At 44.7% G+C, this 26,333-nt stretch overlaps 1 protein-coding gene and 1 long non-coding RNA gene across 15 annotated transcripts in view; one reads left to right on the top strand and one right to left on the bottom strand.

The window, feature by feature from the left end:
- Positions 1-26,333, bottom strand: part of sox6 (SRY-box transcription factor 6) — an 832,058-nt gene that overhangs the window by 513,750 nt on the left and 291,975 nt on the right. The gene's annotated exons all lie outside the window — the stretch shown is intronic.
- The window catches only part of LOC140384581 (uncharacterized), a 97,263-nt gene continuing 71,636 nt past the window's right edge, over positions 707-26,333 (top strand). Inside the window, exon 1 of the long non-coding RNA XR_011933092.1 lies at positions 707-996. This is a non-coding gene — a long non-coding RNA (uncharacterized lncRNA). The remainder of the gene's footprint in view (positions 997-26,333) is intronic.

The following is a 26,333-nucleotide window of genomic DNA, read 5'->3' as shown; positions in this document are numbered from 1 at the left end:
TTAAACATATTCCTCCCCCCCCCCCTCCCACTCCACCCAGGCCAATCTAGGGTGGTATTTTCCGCCCCCCGCTACCACCCACCGCCAACCCCCCAGAACATATTTTGTGGCAGCGGAGGTTGATTTACAAAGGGACCTCCTTGTACACCAGTCACTGAAAGGAAAGTATGCAAGTACAACAAGCAACTAGGAAGGCAAATGGTAATGGCCTTCTTTGCAAGACCGTTTGAGTGCAGGTGCAAGGGAGCCTTGTTTGACCACACTGGACGTATTGTGTACAGTTATGCTCTCTACCTAAGAATGGATTTACTTGCCATCGAGGGAGTGCAGCATAGGTTCACCAGACTGATTCCTGGGATGGCAGGATTGTCATAGGAGGCAAACATGTTGAATTCTCTTCCACTGAAGGCTGTGGAGGCCAAATCACTGAATATATTTATGGATACATTTCTAGTCTCTAAATGCATCAAGGGGTATGGGGAGGGTGCAGGAATATGGTGATGAGATAGAGGATCTGCCATGATCATATTAAAGGTGGAGAAGGCTTGAAGGGCCGAATGACCGACTGCTGCTCCTATTTTGGGTTCTCTTGCACATTGGCATACATCGCTCAGCCAACAGCAGAAAAACAGACAAGTTGATCATTAACCAATTTGCTATTTTGAGACTTTCCTGTATATAGATTGCCTGTTGCATTTGACTACATAGAAACAGGATCTGCTCTTCAAAAATAATCCATCGATTGTAATGCACTTTGGGACATTCTGAAGACATAATAAGGAGCAATATTAATGAAATTTCTTTCTTCGTTAACACTCTAGTGCACACAGCTGCACTGTCAGAAACATTGTGCTTTGGAAATTACATTAAATGAAGATCTAGTGTGATGTTGATGGACATTAAAGATTGCATCATTGTTTGAAGAAGATCATGGAGGTCTCATGTATTCTGACCAATTGACCAACACCAGAGTGGCTGACCATTTGTTGGACCATGGTAAGTAGAAAATAGTTGTTTCATTTGCTTACATAGCAGTATTCATTGTGTTTCTAATAATTCATTCTACGTACGATATGTTTCTGAGAAACGTGGTACTGTGTCTTGTAAATTAAGATCGCCTGACTATTTAGCTTAAATAGTCAAACTTTTGTACTAATTTTGTTTAATATTCAGCTTTCATAAAGTCAGCCACTCTTACCAACTTACCTACTCAATTAACAGTGACCCTAGTGGCTCATTTGGTAAAACTATTGTTTATGTGATACATAGCCATACAGATTCATTCAAATTTCAGTCTATGCTAAATTAGGTGCACTCAACTATGTCACTGTAATGATCCTACTTTTGACTTCAATGTCATTCAGAAAGAAGCTCTCCATAGTCCCCACTCCCGAATGCTCACTACTGACTCCTGTTGGACAGCACAGACTTCAGGCGATGGCCGCCTTTGCCTTGTAATACTCACCATACCCATTAACTGGACATGTACATGAATAATGTCACTTGAGTAAAGCAGTATATGGTTGTCAGTGTTGGATTGAATTAGATTATTCAGACCAGGGGGAAACTAGGAATTTAAAAGAAAGTTTTAAGAAAAATTTAAAGTACCCAATTTGTTTTCCAATTAAGGGGCATTTTAGTGTGGCCAATTCACCTAGCCTGCAAATCTTTTGGGGTGTGGGGATGAAACCCACACAGACACGGGGAGAATGTGTAATCTTCACATGGACAGTGACCCGGGGCTGGGATTGAACCCAGGTTCTCATCTCCAAAGGCAGCAGTGCTAACCACTGTGCCGCCCTCCACATTACTCATTTGTGTGATCGAATGGCGCAGTGCTAGGCACTGCTGCCTATGGAGCCGCTAACCACTGCCCCACCGTTCTGCCCTTAAAATAAAACTTTTTAAATGAGTTTAAATATGTGTCAGAAATGAAGATCTTATGGCTGTTTGGCCAAATGCTGATCTCCCACCCACTCAACGTCCACTCAAATCCCAGCTTCAACTGATATTGGAATTTGATTATGTTCCATGGGTATGTTTCGATGGTCAACAGCTCAAAGTAAGTGATGAAACAGCTTACAGTGATAAAGTCCCCAACATGCAGACGAATGACATTTCATCCCTTCCGCTGGCTATGTAAGGGCTAAAATAGGAGAAATTTACAGCACAAGTTGATTCGTTTTTGAAAAGAAATAAATTGGCACTACAAACTTTCCAAAACATTAAAAAAGAAAAACTTGAGTTATTTATGACAGATAGACAAACCAGCAGGCTTACTTGTCTCGTCCTAGCAATGTAAATGTCTCCCTGTAGCACCATCATAACTGAAGTACAAGCCAAAGTACCACACCCTTACTTCGAAAAAATGTCCCAGGGTGATTCTGTCGGCAGTTTGGATTCAGCTCATCTGCCCATCAATCAACTTACACAGCACCAAACAGGGGGAAAATCATCTTTGATCTGATATTATGTCTAAAATAACTGGAAAATTAGGTAAGGACTTTTGCCCCCCTGATTTTTCCAAAAATCTCTGTAACTGTAAATGGGGAGGGAGCAGACAAATGGGACTCATTTCAGATTGTTCCAGCAAAGAGCCAGTATAGACGTGATGGTTCAAGCGGCATTGCAGTACTGTGGTTAGATTTGGAAGGTTCTCTGCGGTGGAGGGATTCGGAGGGTGTCTGTACGTTCTCAAGTGTGAGATTGTTATGACAAATAGGGGCTGTTAGGAACAATATTAGGGCAAATTGGTTGAGAGAAGTTACTGACAGTGTGAATGAGCTGAATTAAAATTCACAAATACTGTCATTAGCCCAGCAATCTTCTCTTTGCATCTGTATAAGTTAATTGATCACCCTTACTCTACACTGATCCACGCAGTCAAGTTCCCGAATAATATTCCCAGCGATCACTGCTCAAACACACACATTTTCTTGAAACATAGATGAATCAAAGGAAAATCTTTACTTAACGCTTCTATTTTTTAAAAAAATGTGTTAAGATGGGGAGCCTCTCTGTTTCATTGAATTAATGTTGCTTTATTTAAAAGTTCCATTGGGGGTTCTCCTTTCTATCAATTTACAAGTTTGATTTTTCCCCTGCATTTCTTGATTCTTTTTTACCTCCCTTCCTCCATCTCTATCCGACACTCACAATTCTGTCCTTTCTTTGTTTGCCTTGTTTCAGCAGCATATCCCCATATTTATTTAAGGGTTACTCATCGATAGAGTGGTTCCTAAGCAAAAACAATCAGTCGTTGTACTCATTAAAACAAGTGGCAAACAAATTGCTGCTTGATCAAGACATGTTTCTATATGTATATATATATATAATATATTTAAAAAGTAGACATGGAAAGGAATGTTGAAGCTGATGACAACTCGCTGAATGCGCTGGATGAACTACAGTCTAGCTATGAAGTCTGGAAAGGTTATTTTATCACACAACCTGCAAACATGGTAATTTTTTAATGAAATGCATTTAAACTTGGGTGATTCTGTCACTGGGTTTCAGCAGCCGAAGACTACTCTATCCCTACAGCTCGGATGTGATGGAATGTTTTGACTTGAGAATTGTCCCTGCAGATAGCATTACATTCAACAACTACTCGTGTATAATTAGTTAGCATTATGGTCTTAGTGCTGTCTGCCTTAACAGTTCAGTAACAGAGCCAAGTGTCTCTCCATATCAAAACGGATATCCTATTTCTTCCGAGCTTAAGTTGTGGTTTTTCTGCTCTGTCTTGTAAGTCACAGACCTTCCTTGATGATAACAGTAGCATATCATTTCTCTCACATTGCAACAGTACTCTGGTGCTGCTGGCCACAAAGCTCATTCATGATTCTTAGGCTGGCTGCAACCCCTGTCTGTGTTTGTTTCTTTTTACCAAACTGCTTTGATTTATTTCAAGTTGAGTGTGCAGAAAAAAATTAACCATTTGATTGGAGCGCACCTTTTGACTTCCTTTACTTTTAGAAGTGCCAAGCAGGAGGGTCTGCAGGAACATTGTAGTAACCTACTTTGTGAGGTTTTATGTTCATGGGTAAGATGTTAGCCACAATGATTCCAAATATGCCAAAATAATCACAATAAAAAGTGAACTTGACTACATAAATATAAAATAACTTTGATTTTCTTTTTAGTATTCAACATATATTCCCCAAAAAGCACATTTAGAGTAACATGGGTGCCAATAAAATACAGGCAAATGGGCGACAGAATTGGCATAAAGAACTACACTAGAATGATTGGAACAAAAAGCACTGCTTATAATGCCAATATATTTAAATAAGATTACTGTGTCACAGAAAGTCTATTCAAAATCATTAACAATTCAAACTTTCTTCCAAATAAGATGTAGAAGGCCCTCTCTCACAAAGTTCTATCCCTTCTTTGATTGAAGCCAAAAATAAGAGAAAACCCTCCAAAATGCAATTAAAACTCAACAGCATTTTGAGTACATTCATGACAGTAAACGATGAAAGCAAAAGGTTCCATAAATCTTCAACTCCCTCCTGCATTATTGTTTTGGGGGGCAAGTAGCCAATGAGGTATTTCAACAAATGGGCTGTACTTTTTAGGAATCTATGATAAATGATATATGGTAATTGAAGGGAAATCTCATGCATCTGCACATTAGGGGCAGCATGGTAGCACAGTGGGTAGCACTGTTGCTTCACAGCTCCAGTGTCCCAGGTTCGATTCCCGGCTTGGGTCACTGTCTGTGTGGAGTCTGCATGTTCTCCTCGTGTCTGCATGGGTTTCCTCCCACAAGTCCCGAAAAACGTGCTGTTGGGTCATTTGGACACTCTGAATTCTCCCTCTGTGTATCTGAACAGGCGCCAGAATGTGGCGACTAGGGGCTTTTCACAGTACATAAGAACTAGGAACAGGAGTAGGCCATCTGGCCCCTCGAGCCTGCTCCGCCATTTAATGAGATCATGGCTGATCTTTGTGGACTCAGCTCCACTCTCCGGCCCGTACACCATATCCCTGAATCCCTTTATTCTTTAGAAAGGTATCTATCTTTTTCTTAAAAACGTTTAAAGAAGGAGCCTCAACTGCTTCACTGGGCAAGGAATTCCAGAGATTCACAACCCTTTGGGTGAAGAAGTTCCTCCTAAACTCGGTCTTAAATCTACTTCCCCTTATTTTGTGGCTATGCCCCCTAGTTCTGCTTTCCCCGACCTCTATCCTATCTATGCCCTTCATAATTTTATATGTTTCAATAAGATCCCCCCGCATCCTTCTAAACTCCAATGAGTACAGTCCCAATCTACTCAACCTCTCGTCATAATCTAATCCCCTCAACTCCGGGATCAACCTAGTGAATCTCCTCTGCACTCCCTCCAGTGCCAATATGTCCTTTCTCAGGTAAGGAGACCAAAACTGAACACAATACTCCAGATGTGGCCTCACCAACACCCTATACAATTGCAGCATAATCTCCCTAGTCTTGAACTCCATCCCTCTAGCAATGAAAGACAAAACTCGATTAGCCTTCTTAATCACCTGCACACCAACTTTTTGTGACTCGTGCACCAGCACACCCAGGTCCCTCTGCACAGCAGCATGTTTTAACATCTTACCGTTTAAATAATAATCCATTCTGCTGTTATTCCTCCCAATATGGATAGCCTCACACTTGGCAACATTGAATTCCATCTGCCAGACCCTAGCCCATTCACCTAACCTATCCAAATCATTCTGCAGACTTCTGGTATCCTCTGCATTTTTTGCTTTACCACTCATCTTAGTGTCGTCTGCAAACTTTGACACATTGCACTTGGTCCCCAACTCCAAATCATCTATGTAAATTGTGAACAACTGCGGGCCCAACACTGATCCTTGAGGGACCCCACTAGTTACAGGTTGCCAACCAGAGAAACACCCATTTATCCCCACTCTCTGCTTTCTGTTAGTTAACCAATCCTCTACCCATGCTACCACTTTACCCTCAATACCATGCATCTTTAGTTTATGTAGCAACCTTTTGTGTGGCACCTTGTCAAAAGCTTTCTGGAAATCCAGATATACCGCATCCATTGGCTCCCCGTTATCTACTGCACTGGTAACGTCCTCAAAAAATTCTACCAAATTAGTCAGACACGACCTACCCCTTGTGAACCCATGCTGCGTCTGCCCAATGGGACAATTTCCTTCCAGGTGCCCCGCTATTTCCTCCTTAATGATAGATTCCAGCATTTTCCCTAAAACCGAAGTTAAGCTTACCGGTTAAGCTTAACAGTAACTTAATTGCAGTGTTAATGTAAGCCTTAAAATTAGACAGCAGCAATAAAAACTCCTTGCAATAGCACAATGATCGGCAACTATCCAAACAGCCAGTTTCCTACACATAGGGGCTGGTTTAGCACAGTGGGCTAAACAGCTGGCTTGTAATGCAGAACAATGCCAGCAGCGCGTGTTCAATTCCCGTACCTGCCTCCCAGAACAGGCGCTGGAATGTGGCGACTAGTTGCTTTTCACAGTAACTTCATTGAAGCCTACTTGTGACAATAAGCGATTGTTATTATTATTATTATAAGTACTCAAGACTTCATACATCCTACTGTTCCAGTACAGCAACTATATCCCCAAAGTTCCACTCTCTCCCTTTCACACTTCAATCAGGTACTGGCTATGTTGGCTTCTGTTGTGCAATGTGAAGACCCAGTTATGTAATAGAGTGTAAATGCAGTAACGTAACCCTGGTGTTTACATCAGTGAAACCAACTCCCTTAACCAGACAGATCCACCATGTTGTGGTCTAAGATGCTGTCAGTTTCTGAACCATTTAAATAGACATTTATACTGGGGGAACTGAGAAACTGTATTCCTGTAAAGTAAAAACACTTCTAGAAAATGTGCTGAGAGGCAAAATTCCTCCAAATGACTATAGTAGTGAAAAGTCCATCACGAGTACAAAGTCGACAACGTCGGTCCGCCAAGTGTTTTTCCAAAATCATCACCATGACAAATCTCATCCCCAGTCTCTCAACTGTCCTGATATCCACAAAAAAAAACATAGTTCATACAAGCACTTGTCAATTCGCAAACTCCGCTTACCCTGTCGGAATTTTTAATACGACATGGGTTTAGGTTTTTGGTGCTTCTCAAGATGAGGGATGGCAGTGCTGGATAATGGAATGTTTCCTACTTCTTACCTCTAACCTCCAGAATTCCCGGTATGATTTAGATTTGTATAAACCTCTCATCACCCCAACTTATTAATGTATCTTAACCCTCAAACTCCAGCCAGACTGTCAATACTCATTTCACATTGGATGTGTACACCCAGCAGAGAGGAGCCTTTGACTGTAATAGTCCAAAACCAGCTCCCAGAGGTAAAAGAGCATTGCACTATCCACTAAACCACCCAATGCCTCTTTCTGAAAGGCTATAATGGAATAATGCTCAAACAAATAAAATAATTTTACCCAGAAACATTACTAAAGCAGTGTCAGATTCCCTACGTGGTTCATGCAGCTTTTTTGACAATTTAAACACCCAGCACCACTTATACCAATTGTAATGTTAAACAGATGCCATTCTCTTGCCAGATAGTGTGAAAAATCTGCACTTTGAAAAAACATTAATTTTCTTCACAAATACAGTTTAATTTCTGACAAAACTCTGAATGCTTGGAAGTAGTTATACTGAATTAATTTGAATGTTAATTGTTTTCAATTTCAGGCAATGTGGCACAATGAAATGAAAATAGGATAAGCTTTTATCATCACACAGTGATTGATTAATACATACATACTGTAAAAGCTTATAATCCTACTCGGGCCATTCATTATACAACAATTAGTCATGTCACAGGAATTGAGAGGCTCTTACCTCCCGGCACTATTAATAACTGCTGAGAAATCACATTCCTATAGGGAGGTTGAAACTGCAGGCTATCTTAGGGGAGGGAATGCCCTGATGTATATCAATATAACAAGTCTGATTTTATTTTCTTTAGCAAAGAATTATTTGTAGCTTCCAGTGTAAATGCAATTGCTGACATCTTTCACGCTTAGGTGGTATCCTTTTTTCTTTCAGGTACATTTCTGTCTAAAGCAATTACCCAGTCAAATGGGTAAATAGGTAACTTGTTAACATGACATTGAGAGCCCTATCTCCCTGGGGCAACATTCCGCTTCAAATTGGTTGTGAGCTGGTTTGAACCAGGAGGTGTTCTTTTAGTGTAGACACTGATTGTGACTCATTTGTGATTGGTGTCATAACATTGCACCCCTCTATGCCACTCTTAAGGGCTTTGGGTATTGTGCCACAGACACCAGCCATTCTTCATCTAAGTGGACATTCATCATGCTGAAAAAATAGGCAATGAGATTCTACTGGCTATTTGACCACAGAGGCCATCGCATCTGAGCCCAAATCTGTGCTCACCTGACATGCACAAGCATGCACGCTGCAGCAGTTGTGACCTGATCATGATTAGGAGAAGGAATCTCATCTGATTTTCTTTTCCCTTTCCTGGTCCAGCGACACTGAAGCTAATTTCAGGGTTTATACTCCACACTGGCCATGATCATTGAGACTAAGGATCAAACCTAAGATCTCCATGATCTGCTTCTCAATTGGGTTTACTGACTGAAGCATAAGGCCAGCCAGTATAAAAGCATTTAATAAAACAACAGAAATGTAGCAGGAAGGAGGTTTACACAGACTTAAATCGTGTTTTATACACTGGAACAGGGTATATGGCCTTACAGGTCTATGCCGGTGTTTGCGCCCAACAGAAGCCTCCTCCCCCACATCACCCCATTTGATTTAATTCTTTGCTTTTTTATAAATTTAGAGTACCCAATTCATTTTTTCCAATTAAGGGGCAATTTAGCATGGCCAATCCACCTACCCTGCACATCTTTGTGTTGTGGGGGTGAAACCCACGCAAACACGGGAAGAATGTGCAAACTCCACACGGACAGTGACCCAGAGCCGGGATCGAACCTGGGACCTCGGCGCCGTGTGGCAGCAGTGCTAACCCACTGCGCCACTGTGCTGCCCCTCCATTTGATTTAATTCTAACAATGTTTACTTCTACTCCTTTCTCCCTTATGACATCTCCACCTTCCCCCGTAAATGCATCTATGTTATTTGTCTCAACTAACGTTTGGGATTCTCGTTGTCATCTTTAGTTCTTTACCAGCAGCTAAATTGGGACATTTCTATTCAACAGCTATTGTCGGGGGCACCACTGGCTCAAGCCAAGAGATTCACTTTCTTTGCCAGGATCCTGGAGCTCGAGGAGACACAACATTACAGTGCTGTTTTAGTAATACTCTCTTCCTTGCATAAAAATCAAATAATTTCACACTGAATCTCTGCCACCTGTTTTGTATTGTAAAAAGTAAAACATGTTTCTGGCAGCCTACCCAGCCAGGCTTTAGAGTATTTACTTGGTAGCTTCATTCACCCAGTGGAAAGACTGTCCACACGCTGTCAATCATACTTTATTAGTCAACTGTAACACACCAAATGCCATGCTGACACATTTTATGTGGATGAGCTCTTTTCAGAGATAGAAAAATGAATGCATCCAACAATAAGAGGCAAGCACCATGTCAAATTTTCATGGAAACTATATACATGGCCATTATTTCAACCGCATGACTCAAGTTAAGCAGCAGTTCCCATAACAAGAATCCATTTTCAACTAAAAAGGGATCATTTTGTTGCTGCTTGTCATTTTTGTTCGATACTAATACATTAATACTATGAATTGTTTGCAGCATCTGCTCAGACAGGTTTCGTGTAGTTTTTTTTTCAAATCAATGTGATCCGCAAATGAGCTGTAACTGAGAAGTGATGGACAGTATAAAATATATAGTAAACCAAAAACGAGTCACATCATGATGGGGTGGGGTAGGGCTGCAGTCACTATAGTTGTTGAGATGATGATATATTGGGAGGCTTGTGCTATTGATTTAGGCTCACTATCTATGCATTAGGGGTTTCACTGTTAGCTACAATACTACAGAAAAAAGAAATATAGATATCCAGATGGGCCTATCAATTTTGTGTACATTACCTATACTGATAGAGCTTGAAGAAGGTTGCCTGTAGCACCTACACAATGTTGGTCTAACAGTGTTACATGCATTATCTGAACTGTTACATGTCTGACAGTGTTATGTGCCATACCTACATGCTAATGGGTCTATCAGTCTTATATGTCTTAACTATACAAGTTTGACAATGTTATATGCCCTACCTATATGCATATAGGGCGAGATTCTCCAGACCCCCAGCCATGTGTTTCTTGGCAATGCGCTGTTCGCTGGCAGCAGGATTCTATATTCCCGCCGCTTGTCAATGGGATTTCCCATTGTAACCACCCCACGGCAACGGGAAACCCATGGGCAGGGGTGCACTGCCTTCAGGTAAAGTGAATGGCAACAGCCGGAGAATTTCGGCCAAGGGGTCACCAAACTATTTCCATTGGGCTGGATTCTCCGGTCCCTCAGCCGTGTGCATCTCGGCAGCAGGAGGCGGCACGTCGTTCGCTGGTGGCAGGACCCTCTAATCCCGCCGCTGTCAATGGGAATTCCCATTGAAACCACCCCACACCACCGGGAAACCCATGGGTGGGATGCTCTGACAGCAGGGCCAGAGAATGCAACTGCCAGCAAATGGCCAGACAGTCATTATGTCCAATTAGCTCTAGCAATACAACAATGAATTTCAATATCCATCAAAATCCAGCAGCGTATACACTGTAACGATATGTATTCTCGTTTAACAGTGGCAAACACATTATCAGTTGCATCCATTTTTGTTTTAAGTGTCAGCTTGACTCAGTGATCGCCTCTCCCCATCTGAACCAGAGAATTATGGGTTCCAACCCATGACCTGAGTACATAATTTAACCTGACATCTGGGGGAATGCTACAATGTCAGAGGTGCCATCTTTCAGATTAGACATTAAACTGAGACGTAGAAGATTCCACAGATTTTATGGAACCAGCAGGATTAACGCTGATTCAGTTCAGTTCATGGCTTTCAAGATCCCAGGCACAGATTGGCTGACACATCGGCCTATGTAACAATAATGACTGACTGCACTTGAAATGTAATTCATTGACTGTGAAGCGTGTTGTGGCACCGAGGATACAGAAAATGCTTGCATTAAAAAAGTTTCTCTTTCTATCCCCATGAGCAAATTTCTCACGCGGCAAGACAGAGTTTAATTTTCAGGTGCACGCTTTGAATGCAGTAGCTAATTAGATTAGGTTGCGCAAATATAATTCAGTCCCCATTTTACAATCATGCAGCCGTGTCCTTTTATTTAAAAATGTTTTGATTTTATATTGTTGGTCACAACGTACTTGCAAAAGGGAAGACAATTTGGGAAGCAGAAAAGTAGAGTTGATTGGAGGAAAGATGTCCCCCTGCATTACAGACGGAGACGGGTGAGCTGGGAGGTGCAACACTGAGTATGACAGGAGGATGTAATGATACTGTCACAAGACTATGGAGGCTGTTGTCAGTACAAATGTGAACCTAGGAATTTGTAATGGTAAAAGTTGATACAAAGGGCAACAAGGATGCAACAACGGGAAGTTAGATTTTATAGACCGGAATTGTTTAGATGTAAGATTTTGAATGTATTTTACTATGTGATCACCTGTGATACCCCACAGAGGGAATTCAGTTTGTAGTTTTGGGTGAAGTGAGGATGAGGGAGCAGATGGCAGTACTTTTCTTCAGAACATATAGATATAAATCAGACTCCACTTTAAAGTTGTATACTGTTCTTGTTTTTGTATTTTTCCATGGTGGTGTGGCAATACTTCCACAGAAGGGTGTCATTGCAATTTTACCTAGGAAGTTCCCATTCTAAATCTAAGAATAGGAATTTTTGAATAAAATATATTTTATTCCAAACGTTATCAAATTCTTCCACACAAAGGCATAACTATATGATACAGTTTGTCATTTTTATTTTAACAAAGTAACAGTAATGACCCTAACACCTCTATCCCCTCTCAGCCCAACCACTCCCTCATCCCCTCCCCTCCTACCACCGCCGCTGCCCCCTCAATTGCTCATCCTTAAAGAAAATGAAGAACAGCCTCTACCTGGAATAAACCTTTCCTTCGACTCTCTTAAGGCATATTTAATCTTTTCCAATCTCAGGAATTCCACCAAGTCTCCCAACCATGCTGAGGCCTTGGGTGGCACCGCTGAACTCCATCCAAGCAGGACTCATCCCCGGGCCACCAGGATGGCAAATGCCAAGACATCAGCCCTCTTTCCCTCAAGATGCTCTGGCGAGTCTGACACCTCAAAGATCACCACCAGTGGGAACATCTCCAGCTTGGCCCCAACGATCTCCGTCATGATCTCAAAAAATGAGACCCAGAAAACAACCAGTTTAGGGCAGGACCAGAACATGCGCGAGTGGTTTGCACCGCTCACACCTGTCCTCCACTCCAGGAAAGAAGCCATGCATGCGCACCTTGGTCAAGTGCACCCTATGTATCATCGCCACATGATGACGCCTGTTCGGGTACACTAAGGGAGAATTAAGAATGTACAATTCACCTAACAAGCATGGCTTTCGGGACTTGTAGGAGGAAACCAGAGCACCTGGAGGTAACATACGCAGACACAGGGAGAACGTGCAGACTCCACACAGACAGTGACCAAAGCAGGAAATTGAATCTGGGTCCCTGGCACTGTGAAGCAACAGTGCTAACCACTGAGTAAGTGAGACTCTATGCTCTCTGTATGACTCTCCAACTTTTCGCCGCTCTGAGGGTGATCGCCAGTGGCTCGATTGCTAGGGCGCACAGAAGCAGTGACAGTGGGTATCCCTGCTTTCTGCCTCTGTGCAACTTGTGCTAGTGTTGATGGCAGAGTGCCCCTTATTAGCGAATCTGCGAACAACCAAGTGCTGTCGCAAATTTTTTGTAGAAGCCCACCAGGAATATATCTGATCCTTCCCCGCCTGCATGAAGCTAATGCTCTCCATTACTTTCCCCCAGTTCTTTTTTTAAAATTGAAATATAAATTTAGAGAACCCAATTCTTTTTTTCCAATTAAGGGGCAATTTAGCATGGTCAATACACCTACCAGGCATATCTTTTGGGGTTGTGGGGGTCAGACCCACGCAGACATGGGGAGAATGTGCAAACTCCACACGGACAGTGAACCGGGGCCGGGATCGAACCTAGGTCCTCAGCGCTCTCATGCAGTAGTGCTAGCCACTGTGCCACCGTGCCGCTCTACGTCCCCCAGTTCTAGAAGTGCTTTCAGCCCACTTTTCCTATCCTGCCCCACAACTGACATGTCCAGTCCATCGAGGAATTGTTTCATCACTGAGTCCCCTTTTGGGGGATCTTGCCGGCGAGGTTCTTGTTTCCACGATCTCGTAGGATTTTCTGCTGGCGTTGCCATTTCCGCCTGCGGCAAACGCCGGCAGAAACTTCATCGTGCACCCCTCCCACACCTGAAAGACAGCAGCTCCAACAGCGCAGCACTCCCTCAGAATTGCATTGAAGTGTCAACATCGATTTTGTGCCAAAAAGCAGGATTTTAGGTTTTGCCAGATCTCCAGTATCAGGGTCAAATGGAGGCCATAACCCAATATTGTGTGGGAAAGCGTCGCCTCGCCGGCAGTGATTTTCCACGAAATGGCCAATTCGTGGCCAAAAGACAGCGGGTGGGCTCGCGAGCCTGGAAGGCCAATAGGAAACCCTTTAGCGCGGAAGGAGCAGCAGCCTGCAGCAAAGTTCCAGTGAGAAATAGGGTGCATCCCTCCATCATGAGGCCCCATCTCACCAACGTTTTAAAGTTTTCAATTTTTAAAAAGCCCTCAGTACTCTGGAGGGTCAACCAAGGGAGGGGAGGGCCTAGAGACCCGTCTAGAGCAGTCAGCCTCTGACATTAGGCCTTAAGTGGCCATTTAATCCCATTATTTGACTACCCATGGCTTGCAGATGGGTAATCCTGCTGACCTCTGGGAAAATGGCCTAGGGGCAGGACAACGGCAGCAAATTGGCATACCAAGATGTAGCATTATCCCTTGCCTGCCTCTGTATTTCCTGATCAGGAGCAAAAATCCTTCCCAAAGTCTCTGGGATGGGATGTGAGAGTATTTCCATTGAGTCAAGCCCAACACTTAATTCCTCATGTTCTATAATATCATTAAATATCTTAGTGGCTCCAAAATGTTGAGCTCTGCTTTTTAATGATATTGAGTGGATGGTGTTGGTACACTGCAGGAAACAACATGTAATTAGTATGTCGGATAAAGAGACACGTTTTGGATATGCAAATTACAATCCAAAATGAGATATTCCTGTAGAAATTAGAAACCCTAAATCCCAGTTTGACAACAGCTAGGATCATATAAAGGGTTTTAGAATATCATATTGGTGAACCATGCTAGTCCGCCTGATTTACATATACCATTTTAATGACATGATGTGGAGATGCCGGCGTTGGACTGGGGTGAGCACAGTAAGAAGTCTTACAACACCAGGTTAAAGTCCAACAGGTTTGTTCCGATGTCACTAGCTTTCGGAGCGCTGCTCCTTCCTCAGGTGAATGTCATTTTAATGACATTCGCTGTGACTGAAGACCTACAACTCATATCTTTATAGGCAGCACGGTGGCGCAGTGGGTTAGCCCTGCTGCCTCACGGCGCCGAGGTCCCAGGTTCGATCCCGGCTCTGGGTCACTGTCCGTGTGGAGTTTGCACATTCTCCCCTTGTTTGCGTAGGTTTCGCCCCCACAACCCAAAGATGTGCAAGCTAGGTGGATTGGCCACGCTAAATTGCCCCTTAATTGAAGAATATGAATTGGGTACTCTAAATTTATTTTAAAAAGTCATATCTTTTTTAAGATCCAGCTATGTTAAACACTGGTTAGGTTTAGTCAGGGTTATGGTGTGACATCTTCTAAAACAGACCCTCAGTCCTTTACAGTCCCCAAGTTACTAAAAGCTATTTATTTTCTTACATTCCTTTTTTTTATAGATTACTATTTCAAGTTTTGAATCTTGTTTAGATTCTTACAGTAATAAATGAAAATAGTTTTGGAATTAAAAGACTGAATGGGTTCAATATTATTCCATTGCTGTTTTATTTTAAAAGCATGGAAGAACATCTTCATTTTCTGGGTTGGGAGGAGCGTTGTAGAAAAGGGTGGGGGGGGGGGGGGGGGGGGGGTGGGAGTTCAACCTTCCAAAAATATTTTCCTTAAATAAGTTGAACTCGTGAAATTCTTGGATAAAGACAAGAATGAAGATTGCTAAGTTCAAATTGAATGCCATCATGTTACAAAAATGTCAATGTTGTATTTAATCCTTTTCACCTTTTATGTTTTTTCCTGTTTGCTGATTTGAACAACGAATTCCTCTCTTTATATTCACCGCATTAAATTTGGTCTTTCAGATCAGTTTGTATTTTCACTGGTGTGCTGATCGAAGGAAGAATGAAAGGCTAGCCTTAAGCATTTCCTCCACAGCTGAAAGAGGCTTACAGAATCAAATCCTATCAGACGAACAACGCTTCCCAGATTTGGAGAAATTGTGTGGTTTGGCAAACTAGCTGGTAAAAATTAATAATGCATCATTTTACAATCTAGGGATTTATCAGTTAAAAACTCAAACTGAAGTATCTTAACCTTGCTCCAAGCTGAATTAATGATGTCACTCTGGGTTGATTAATTATTTTTAAATAGTTTCTGCCTTTCACACTGCGTTTGACAAGCATGATGTTAAATATTCCATCACACCTGCCATGTATCTCAAAGTGGCTGCCATCAATAACCACAGCAGCCTCCTTGATCATTGTTAAGTACTTTAAGAAGTTTAGCATATAGAAGGTGATCATTGCATAAAATGTCTTCCACAACCCCTGGGTTGTAGGATGGAAAAGGGTAACAACATTGGAAGATACAAGTACTAAACTGGCAATACTCGCCACTACAGAACTGATACCCTCCGTCCTTTTGTTTAGAATCAGATTGTCAAGCGCTTTTGCAAAATGTTGTAATTCCATGTACTTATCATAAGAGTATTAGTACAGTTACTGCACTTTGCCTTCACTCCAACAATGCTGCCACTTCCTGTACTTCATTCTGGCTGCAGTAGGGTTGCATTTGGCGTTGTGTGTTCTTTCCTCACTAATTGCTTTTGACACATTTAAACCAACGAAAGAAGGACTAGCTAGGAACCGCCAGAATTATTTTGTCTGACTTGATGACATTTCATTTGTGCCTGCTCTATTAACTGTTTCCCTGTCAACTGAGCTAGAAAGATTCCAAAAGGTTGGTTAAGAAAAAGGATTTACTGTTATACCTATTTTGCATACAATTGTGCACAACTTGTTGAAGCCACAATGGTCTAGTCAAGCCACACTCCGAGTCGACCACTTGATTATCAGACCCTCATCGCTGATTATTTCTGATCCCAAAAGGAGAAACAATTGCCTCCTTATATCCTGGGGGTGGTGGCTCCTGCTGCAGAATGCGTCACAAATGGATTGTCCGACATCTGTTGCTGTACTAGCAACTAGAATTTTCCTCCAATTAAATATTGGGAAGACTGAAACTACTGGACGCAATTCTCCCAAGCCCCTGCTGGTGGGTTCACTGTCCGGCAGATGTGGAGAATTTGGTGGGAATCCAAAGATTGTTTTACGCGAGCATAAATTTCACACAGGATCTTCCATTTCTGTTTGCGATGGTGGATCGGGAAACCTGCTGGAGGCTGGCATGGAACAAATTTGCATCGCGCCAATTGGATGCAGGTGAAGGCCCGACCAGAATCTCACCCCCACGTCCAACTCTCCACCGCGCCAGTGGGAAAATACGCTGGTCCTGAACGCGTCTGGAACAACGTGGCGTTCTGAAATAGAGGCCAGGATTCTCCGAAATCCCGGCCAAGTGTTGACACCGGTGTAAACACCAGAGTGGTGTATGCCGACGTCAACGGACCTCCTGGCCCAGCGATTGAGCGGTCTTCAGGGGGCCAGCATGGCGCCGGAGTGCTGCGCGAGACTCTGGCGCCGAAAGGCGGCCCTGCACGGCTGGTTTCAGCGCCAGCGCATGCGCGTGGTTGCCATCTCCACGCCGGCACCACACAACATGGCGGAGACCTACAGTGGGCACGCACGGAAGGAGGTAGGCCTCCTCCAGATCGCGGGCACCCGCCGATCGGAAGCCCCTAATCACGAGCCTGGACCCCATGGAGACGCCCCACCCCCGGAGTCAGATCCCCCCCACCCAGGTCAGGACGTCCACTGTGGCCGCGGGTGGTACCAGGTTGGAACCACGCCGACGGGATCGGTGGGAGTTTGGCCAGTCGTCCATGGAGAATCGCCGCAGGGGCCTCTTTTAGCGGCCCCTGACCGGCACCGCGGCGACCGCACGGGCGCGATTGCCACCAATTCTCAGGTCACTGGAGAATCGCGTCGCGTGCCGGGAATTTCCCGCGTCCCCGCCGATTCTCCAACCCACCGCGGGCTCGGAGAATCCCGCCCAGAATCTCACTTAAGAAGGCCTGGGGCTGCCTCCAAGTTCAGGATGGGGGCCGCCGGCAATGGTAGACCGTGGATAACCCCCAGTGGATGGGTGGGGGAGCTTCTACAGGTGGATCTTCCAGATTCAGTGTCATCGAGGAGGTCCATCTTCCAGCCTCAGATTGTTTCTGGGGATCAACATTATCTTTCAGGAGGTCCATTTTCTTTCTTGGGTCAGTGATGCTGGGTGACTTTTAACTATGGCACCCAGATATTTTTTTATAAATTTAGAGTAACCAATTCATTTTTGATAATTAAGGGGCAATTTAGACCGGCCAATCGATCTACCCTGCATATCTTTGGGTTGTGAGGGTGAAACCCACGCAAACACACGGAGAATGTGCAAACTCCACATGGACAGTGACCCAGGACCGGGATCGAACCTGGGACCTCAGCGCCGTGAGGCAGCAATGCTGACCACTGTGCCACCGTGCTGCCCTATGGCACCCAGATATGATGGTCGGATGATTGTTCCACCACGGAAATTGGCTCTAATTAATGACGTCGGGACTGGAAGATAAGGGGGCGATTCTCCCAAATGGAGCCCAAGTGTTCGCGCCGTCATGAACGCCATCGCGTTTCACAACGGCGTGAACCGGGCCAGGGTACAACCTATTCTGTCCCCCACAGGGGGCCAGCATGGCGCTGGAGTGGTTCACGCCGCTCCAGCCTCCTTTCCCGGCGCCAAATGGGTGCCACGCCAACCATCGCATGCGCGGCCCAACTGCGCATGCGTGGAGGACTTGTTTAGCACGCCGGCTCCGACTCAACATGGTGTCGGTGTTCTGGGGCCAGCCGCGCAGGGAGGTAGGCCTGGGGGAGGTGGGGAGGACAGCCAGCTGATCGGTGGGCCCCGATCGCGGGCCAGACCCCATCGGAGGCCCCCCCCGGTGAAGGAGCCCCCCCACACAGGTCGCCCCCTGACCATTCGCGCAGAATTCCCACCGGCAGCAACCAGGGGTGAACGGCGCCGACAGGACTCTGTCGTATCCGCGCGGCCGCTCGGCACCTCGGAGAATCACACGCCGGCCCGGCGCGGGGCTCGGAGAATCGCCCCCAAGATATGGTTTCCTGTCAGCCTCCACAATAGGAAACACTTCCCATCCCGGCTCCCACCAAGGGACTTAATCTCAGATGAGGGAATTGGGCTAAACAGCTGGCTTGTAATGCAGAACAATGCCAGCAGCGCGGAATCAATTCCCGTACTGGCCTCCCCGAGCAGGCGCCGGAATGTGGCGACTAGCGGCTTTTCACAGTAACTTCATTAAAGCCGACTTGTGACAATAAGCGGTTATTATTATTATTATTGTGACCATTGTGTTACACTGGAGCCATTGGCTCCACCCCTCTCTTTTGTAACTCACTGAAGCTCGGTAGCACAGTGGTTAGCACAGTTGCTTAACGACGCCACAGACCTGGGTTCGATTCCCGGCTTGGGTCACTGTCTGGGAGGAGTCTGCACGTTCTCCTTGTGTCTGCGTAGGTTTCCTCCGGGTGCTCCGGTTTCCTCCCACAAGTCCCGAAAGACGTGCTTGTCAGGTGAATTGGACATTCTGAATTCTCCCTCGATGTGCACGAACAAACTCCAGAATGTGGCAACTAGGAGATTTTCACAGTAATTTCATTTCAGTGTTAATGTAAGCTTACCTGTGACACTAATAAAGATTATTACATTATTGTTAGAAGCTGGAGCAGACTGTTCGCAACCTCAGTATCGTACTTGACTCAGATGAGCTCCCAAGCACATATCTGTGCCGTCTTTAAGACTGTCTATTTCTATCTTTGTAAGTTTGCCTGACTCTGCTTCTGTCTCAGCTCGTCTGTTTTCTGACTCTGCTGATTGGCTGTTGCAAGGGAAATTTGCATACCTCCGTTGTGGTCACCCTAACGTGAAGGTGTACCTGAGCTAGAGACCCTAGCTGTTCAAGTGAAGACAAGCATCCAGCAGAGGGCAGTAGACTGGAACTGCTGATTGGCTGTTGCAAGGGAAATTTGCATACCTCTGTTGTGGTCACCCTGACTTGAAGGTGTACCTGAGCTAGAGACCCTAGCTGTTCAAGTAAAGACAAGCATCCAGCAGAGGGCAGTAAAGCGGAGCTGCCGATTGGCTGTTGCAAGGGAAATTTGCATTCCTCTGTTGTGGTCACCCTAACTTGAAGGTGGTTTGTGGAGGAGCTGTTGTCAAGTGACACTTATCGTGCAGGGCGCAGAGGTTGCTGAGTGAGTGCTTGCTGAGAAGGGGAGTGAATAACAGGTAAGCTCTTTCTTTCCTTTTCTTTTTTTTTTAAATCTAGAGTGGATGGCAGGGAAGGTAGTGCAATGTTCCTCCTGCAGAATGTTTGAGGTGAGGGACGCCGACAGTGTCCCTGCTGATTTCATCTGTGGGAAGTGCACCCATCTCCAGCTCCTCAGAAACCGCGTTAGGGAATTGGAGCTGGATGAACTTCGGATCATTCGGGAGGCAGAGGTGGTCATAGACAGAAGCTTCAGGGATGTAGTTACTCCGAAGAATAAAGATAGATGGGTGACGGTGAGAGGGGCTGGGAGGAAGCAGTCAGTACAGGGATCCCCCTTTGGATACTGTTGGGGGGGGACTTACCAGGGGTCAGCCATGGGGTGCAGGTCTCTGGCACAGAGTCTGTTCCTGTTGCTCAGAAGGGAAGAGGGGAGAGGAATAGAGCATTAGTCATTGGAGACTCCATAGTTAGGGGGATAGATAGAAGATTCTGTGAGAACGAGAGAGACTCACGGTTGGTGTGTTGCCTCCCAGGTGCCAGGGTGCGTGATGTCTCGGATCGTGTTTTCGGGATCCTTAAGGGGGAGGGGGAGCAGCTCCAAGTCGTGGTCCACATAGGTACCAACGACATAGGTAGGGATAGGGATGTAAGGCAGGAATTCAGGGAGCTAGGGTGGAAACTTAGATCGAGGACAAAACGAGTTATTATCTCTGGGTTGTTGTCCGTGCCACATGATAGCGAGACGAGGAATAGGGAAAGAGAGGAGTTGAACACATGGCTACAGGGATGATGCAGGAGGGAGGGTTTCAGATTTCTGGATAATTGGGGCTCATTCTGGGGTCGGTGGGACCTCTACAAATGGGATGGTCTACACCTGGACCAGAGGGGTACCAATATGCTGGGGGGGGAAATTTGCGAATGCTCTTCGGGAGGGTTTAAACTAGTTCAGCAGGGGCTTGGGAACCTGAATTGTAGCTCCAGTATACAGGAGGTTGAGAGTAGTGAGGTCATGAGTAAGGTTTTAAAGTTGCAGGAGTGTACCGGCAGGCAGGAAGGTGGTTTAAAGTGTGTCTTCTTCAATGCCAGGAGTATCCGGAATAAGGTGGGTGAACTTGCGTCATGGGTTGGTACCTGGGACTTCCATGTTGTGGCCATTTCGGAGACATGGATAGAGCAGGGACAGGAATGGTTGCTGCAGGTGCTGGGGTTTAGATATTTCAGTAAGCTCAGGGAAGGTGGTAAAAGAGGGGGAGGGGTGGCATTGTTAGTCAAGGACAGTATTACGGTGGCAGAAAGGACGTTTGATGAGGACTCGTCTACTGAGGTAGTATGGGCTGAGGTTAGAAACAGGAAAGGAGAGGTCACCCTGTTAGGGGTTTTCTATAGGCCTCCGAAAAGTTCCAGAGATGTAGAGGGAAGGATTGCAATGATGATTCTGGATAGGAGCGAAAGCAACAGGGTAGTTGTTATGGCGGACCTTAACTTTTGAAATATTGACTGGAAACGCTATAGTTCGAGTACTTTAGATGGGTCCGTTTTTGTCCAATGTGTGTAGGAGGGTTTCCTGACACCGTATGTAGATAGGCCAACGAGATGCGAGGCCGTATTGGATTTGGTACTGGGTAATGAACCAGGACAGGTGTTAGATTTGGAGATAGTGACCACAATTCGGTTACGTTTACTTTAGTGATGGAAAGGGATAGGTATATACCACAGGGCAAGAGTTATATCTGGGGGAAAGGCAATTATGATGCGATGAGGCAAGACTTAGGATGCATCGGACGTAGAGGAAATCTGCAGGGGATGGGCACAATGGAAATGTGGAGCTTGTTCAAGGAACAGCTACTGCGTGTCCTTGATAAGTATGTACCTGTCAGGCAGGGAGGAAGTGGTGGAGCAAGGGAACTGTGGTTTACTAAGGCAGTCGAAACACTTGTCAAGAGGAAGAAGGAGGCTTATGTAAAGATGAGACATGAAGGTTCAGTTAGGACACTCGAGAGTTACAAGTTAGCTAGGAAGGACCTAAAGAGAGAGCAAAGAAGAGCCAGGAGGGGACATGAGACGTCTTTGGCAGGTAGGATCAAGGATAACCCTAAAGCTTTCTATAGATATATCAGGAATAAAAGAATGACTAGGGTAAGAGTAGGGCCAGTCAAGGACAGTAGTGGGAAGTTGTACTTGGAGTCCGCGGAGATAGGAGAGGTGCTAAATGAATATTTTTCATCCATATTCACACAGGAAAAAGACAATGTTGTCTAGGAGAATAGATTCAGACTACTAGACTAGAAGGGCTTGAGGTTCATAAGGAGGAGGTGTTAACAATTCTGGAAAGTGTGAAAATAGATAAGTCCCCTGGGCCGGATAGGATTTATCCTAGGATTCTCTGGGAAGCTAGGGAGGAGTTTGCTGAGCCTTTGGCTTTGATCTTTAAGTCATCTTTGTCTACAGGAATAGTGCCAGAAGACTGGAGGATAGCAAATGTTGTCCCCTTGTTCAAGAAGGGGAGTAGAGACAACCCCGGTAACTATAGACCAGTGAGCCTTACTTCTGTTGTGGGCAAAATATTGGAAAGGTTTATAAGAGATAGGGTGTATAATCATCTGGAAAGGAATAATTTGATTAGACATAGTCAACACGGTTTTGTGAAGGGTAGGTCGTACCTCACAAACCTTATTGAGTTCTTTGAGAAGGTGACCAAACAGGTGGATGAGGGTAAAGCAGTTGATGTGGTGTATATGGATTTCAGTAAAGCGTTTGATAAGGTTCCCCACGGTAGGCTACTGCAGAAAATACGGAAGCATGGGATTCAGGGAGATTTAGCAGTTTGGATCATAAATTGGCTAGCTGGCAGAAGACAAAGGGTGGTGGTTGATGGGAAGTGTTCAGACTGGAGTCCAGTTACTAGTGGTGTACCACAAGGATCTGTTTTGGGGCCACTGCTGTTTGTCATTTTTATAAATGACCTGGAGGAGGGCGTAGAAGGATGGGTGAGTAAATTTGCAGATTACATTAAAGTCGGTGGAGTTGTGGACAGTACGGAAGGATTACAAGTTACAGAGGGACATAGATAAGCTGCAGCGCTGGGCTGAGAGGTGGCAAATGGAGTTTAATGCAGAAAAGTGTGAGGTGATTCATTTTGGAAGGAATAACAGGAAGACAGAGTACTGGGCTAAAGGTAAGATTCTTGGCAGTGTGGATGAACAGAGAGATCTCGGCGTCCATGTACATAGATCTCTGAAGCTTGCCACTCAGGTTGAGAGGGTTGTTAAGAAGGCGTATGGTGTGTTAGCTTTTATTGGTAGAGGGATTGATTTTTGGAGCCATGAGGTCATGTTGCAGCTGTACAAAACTCTGGTGCGGCCGCATTTGGAGTATTGCGTGCAATTCTGGTCGCCGCATTACAGGAAGGATGTGGAAGCATTGGAGAGGGTGCAGAGGAGATTTACCAGAATGTTGCCTGGTATGGAGGAAAGATCTTATGAGGAAAGGCTGAGGGACTTGAGGCTGTTTTCGTTGGAGAGAAGAAGGTTAAGAGGTGACTTAATTGAGGCATACAAGATGATCAGAGGATTGGATAGGGTGGACAGTGAGAGCCTTTTTCCTCGGATGGTGATGTCTAGCACAAGGGGACATAGCTTTAAATTGAGGGGAGATAGATATAAGACAGATGTCAGAGGTAGGTTCTTTACTCAGAGATTAGTAAGGGCGTGGAGTGCCCTGCCTGCAACAGTAGTAGACTCGCCAACATTAAGGGCATTCAAATGGTCATTGGATAGACATATGGACGATAAGGGAATAGTGTAGATGGGCTTTAGAGTGGTTTCACAGGTCGGCGCAACATCGAGGGCCGAAGGGCCTGTTCTGCGCTGTAATGTTCTATTACTTTTAAGCTTCACTATTCCAATGTAGTCCTGGCTGGTCTCTCATCTTCCACCCTCCATAAATTTAAGGTCATCCAAAACTCTGTTGCTGAAACCTCATTTACCAAACACCCTTGTGTTCACTGACAAAGCTTTGCTACCATTTGAGCACCATCTCAATTTTAAAATGATCATCCTTATTTTCAAATCCCCCTGTTGTGTTTTATGCCTTGGAGATGTGCAGAGATGACACACTAGTTTCTATATGTAAACAGGAGCTTTGTGAACCTAATCATCGCAGGTCCAAGCTTTTGGTTTTGTTTCAGTTTCTCAGTCGTCAAATCCAGGCTTGACTAGCAGCATACTGCACACGGTAAAGAGTCAAGAGACACACAATCAAATACCTAACAGTTGAACAACTGAACACCCCCCCTCCCCCCCACCTAAAGCCTCTCCCCTGCCCATTTTTGTAACCTCTGCCCTACAACCCTCAGGAAAATCTGCACTCTCCCAATCCTGGTCACTTGCACATCACAAATTTTAATCGTTCCACCATTGTTAGCAGGGCCTTCAGCTGCCGAGGCCCTAAGCTCTGGAATTCCCTCCCTAAACCTCTTCTCCCAATTCCTTTAAGTCACTTCTTAAAATTTACCTCATGACCATGCTTTGCGCCATCTGCCCTAATATTGTCATACGTGGTTCAGATGTCAAGTTTTGTCTGATAACACTCCAGGGAAGTGTCTTGGGATGTTTCAAATTGTTAAAGGCGCTATATAAATGCAAATTGTTGTTGAAGGCGTAGTTGAGGGAGGGATCGGAGCTACATCCTATCCTGCTCGTACCCATCATCCACACATACGTACTTTCCAGTAGATATCACCACATGGCAGCCAGTAGTGAGAGCTGACGTCTTTCTGCATTATCTGAGATCAGTTAATTGAACAAACAGTGGACATTGAACCTATAATCTTCCTTGTTTGTATAACTCACTGGGCAATGAGTTTATCAACCAAGCAAACATCTCTTGAATCCAGCAGTATTAAAGCAAGGAATACCATAATCTGTAGATTCGGCTAATGAGCCAGCCTTTACCCCCAGCTTAAATCTTTTTGACACCATGACCATGATTTCATGGATTTTGGGTGATTGGCTAGCGAAGTCAGCTGGAAACCTGTTCACTGACTGCTGTGGAAATCAGTCCTGGCTATTTGAACTCCTGGGTCTTATTAACATGCCATCAGTCTACTTCCGTAACTGGCAAGAACAGCTACCAGCTATGGAAAATCAGGCTGCCTGCACAGGTCTGTAGATAGATTTGGGGAAGGAAGTTCGAAGAGGATTGTTTGGTACTGACCCAAGAACGTAAAGTGAAACATGCATCTTTCAAAGCCTCTTGACAACCCATTCCCCTTCTGATTGGCTTCAGTCTCATGGCAAAACCACAGTGGCATCCCCACTCAGGCCTGTGTTAAAATCACAGTCAGTGCCCAACAGAGTCATCAGACCTTTTCTAAAGTTTTAACAAAGGATATTATAGGTTTCAGCTGGTTGCCTTTGCAGCTTAAATCAGCACCAGTGCAAATCAGGTGAAAAATCAACACAAGAAGTCAACCCTCATTTCAACTATCTACTCTCCTTCACAGGCGAGTGGAATTAAATCTCTCCCCTTCTATCAGACTCGCATGACAATATGAGGAGCAGGTTTGAAAGTCCCGTTTTCGAGATTTTCTTTATGGAAATGCTCGCACTTAACAACTTACTTCTTTTCCTTTTAAAAATAGAGAAAACTAGGGCGTCACGGTGCCTCAGTAGTTAGCACTGCTGCATCACGGCACCAAGGAGCCGGGTTTGATCCCAGCCCAGGTTCACTGTCCGTGTGGAGTTTGCACATTCTCCCTGCGTCTGTATTGGTCTCATCCCCACAACCCAAAGATCTGCTGGGTCAGTGGATTGGCCATGCTAAATTGCCTCTTAATCCGTAGAAAATAATTGGGTACTCTAAATTTTTAAAAAATAGAGAAAACTGGAACCAAATTGGAATAAAATTTGTTGATAACCCCTCCACAAAGTGATATTGATGAAATCCCTGTCTAAGGAGGCAAACATTAATCATCCTGTTGAACTGCATCCTGTGAAAGCTACAGAATTGTCAAATCACCATGCCTGCTCTGTGCTGCTGCTGCTTTTAGAATTTATCAGCAGCCCCATCAATCCATCATCAGCCTTGTTAATTCATCTGCAATTTCTTTTGGCAAATGTGGTCAAAATATACAACCACCCCCACCACAGCCCGAAACAAGTGTATGCGCAGGCTGTCAGGTTTTCCTACACCCTTTCTCTCAGTGAGGTAATGTTGACTCACTGAGGCTGCACATGCAGGAAGCAAAAGAGCGAATTAGGTGTCAAACCATGTTGCCAATAGCTCCTAGGTTTGTGATTTACTGCTACCTGACAGCTTTGCTGTTGTAATATGACTTGATTCTGCTATTGAGGGCAATCAAATTGTCACCCACGATAGTGAAAATGTACAATCTTTGATCAACTGCGCAAAAGAAAAAAATCAGTAAAATGACAAATCCAGCTTATGCTCGAGAGTAAAGTCATAATTACTGTGATTTAATTAGTACCCAGCAAACAAGGGTCAGGGAATCTCATGATTACAGTTATTCGATAAACGCCAAGAAACT

This window comes from Scyliorhinus torazame, chromosome 10 (assembly GCF_047496885.1).
Source record: "Scyliorhinus torazame isolate Kashiwa2021f chromosome 10, sScyTor2.1, whole genome shotgun sequence".
Lineage (NCBI taxonomy): Eukaryota > Metazoa > Chordata > Chondrichthyes > Carcharhiniformes > Scyliorhinidae > Scyliorhinus > Scyliorhinus torazame.
This window is presented reverse-complemented; position numbering and strand designations above follow the sequence as displayed.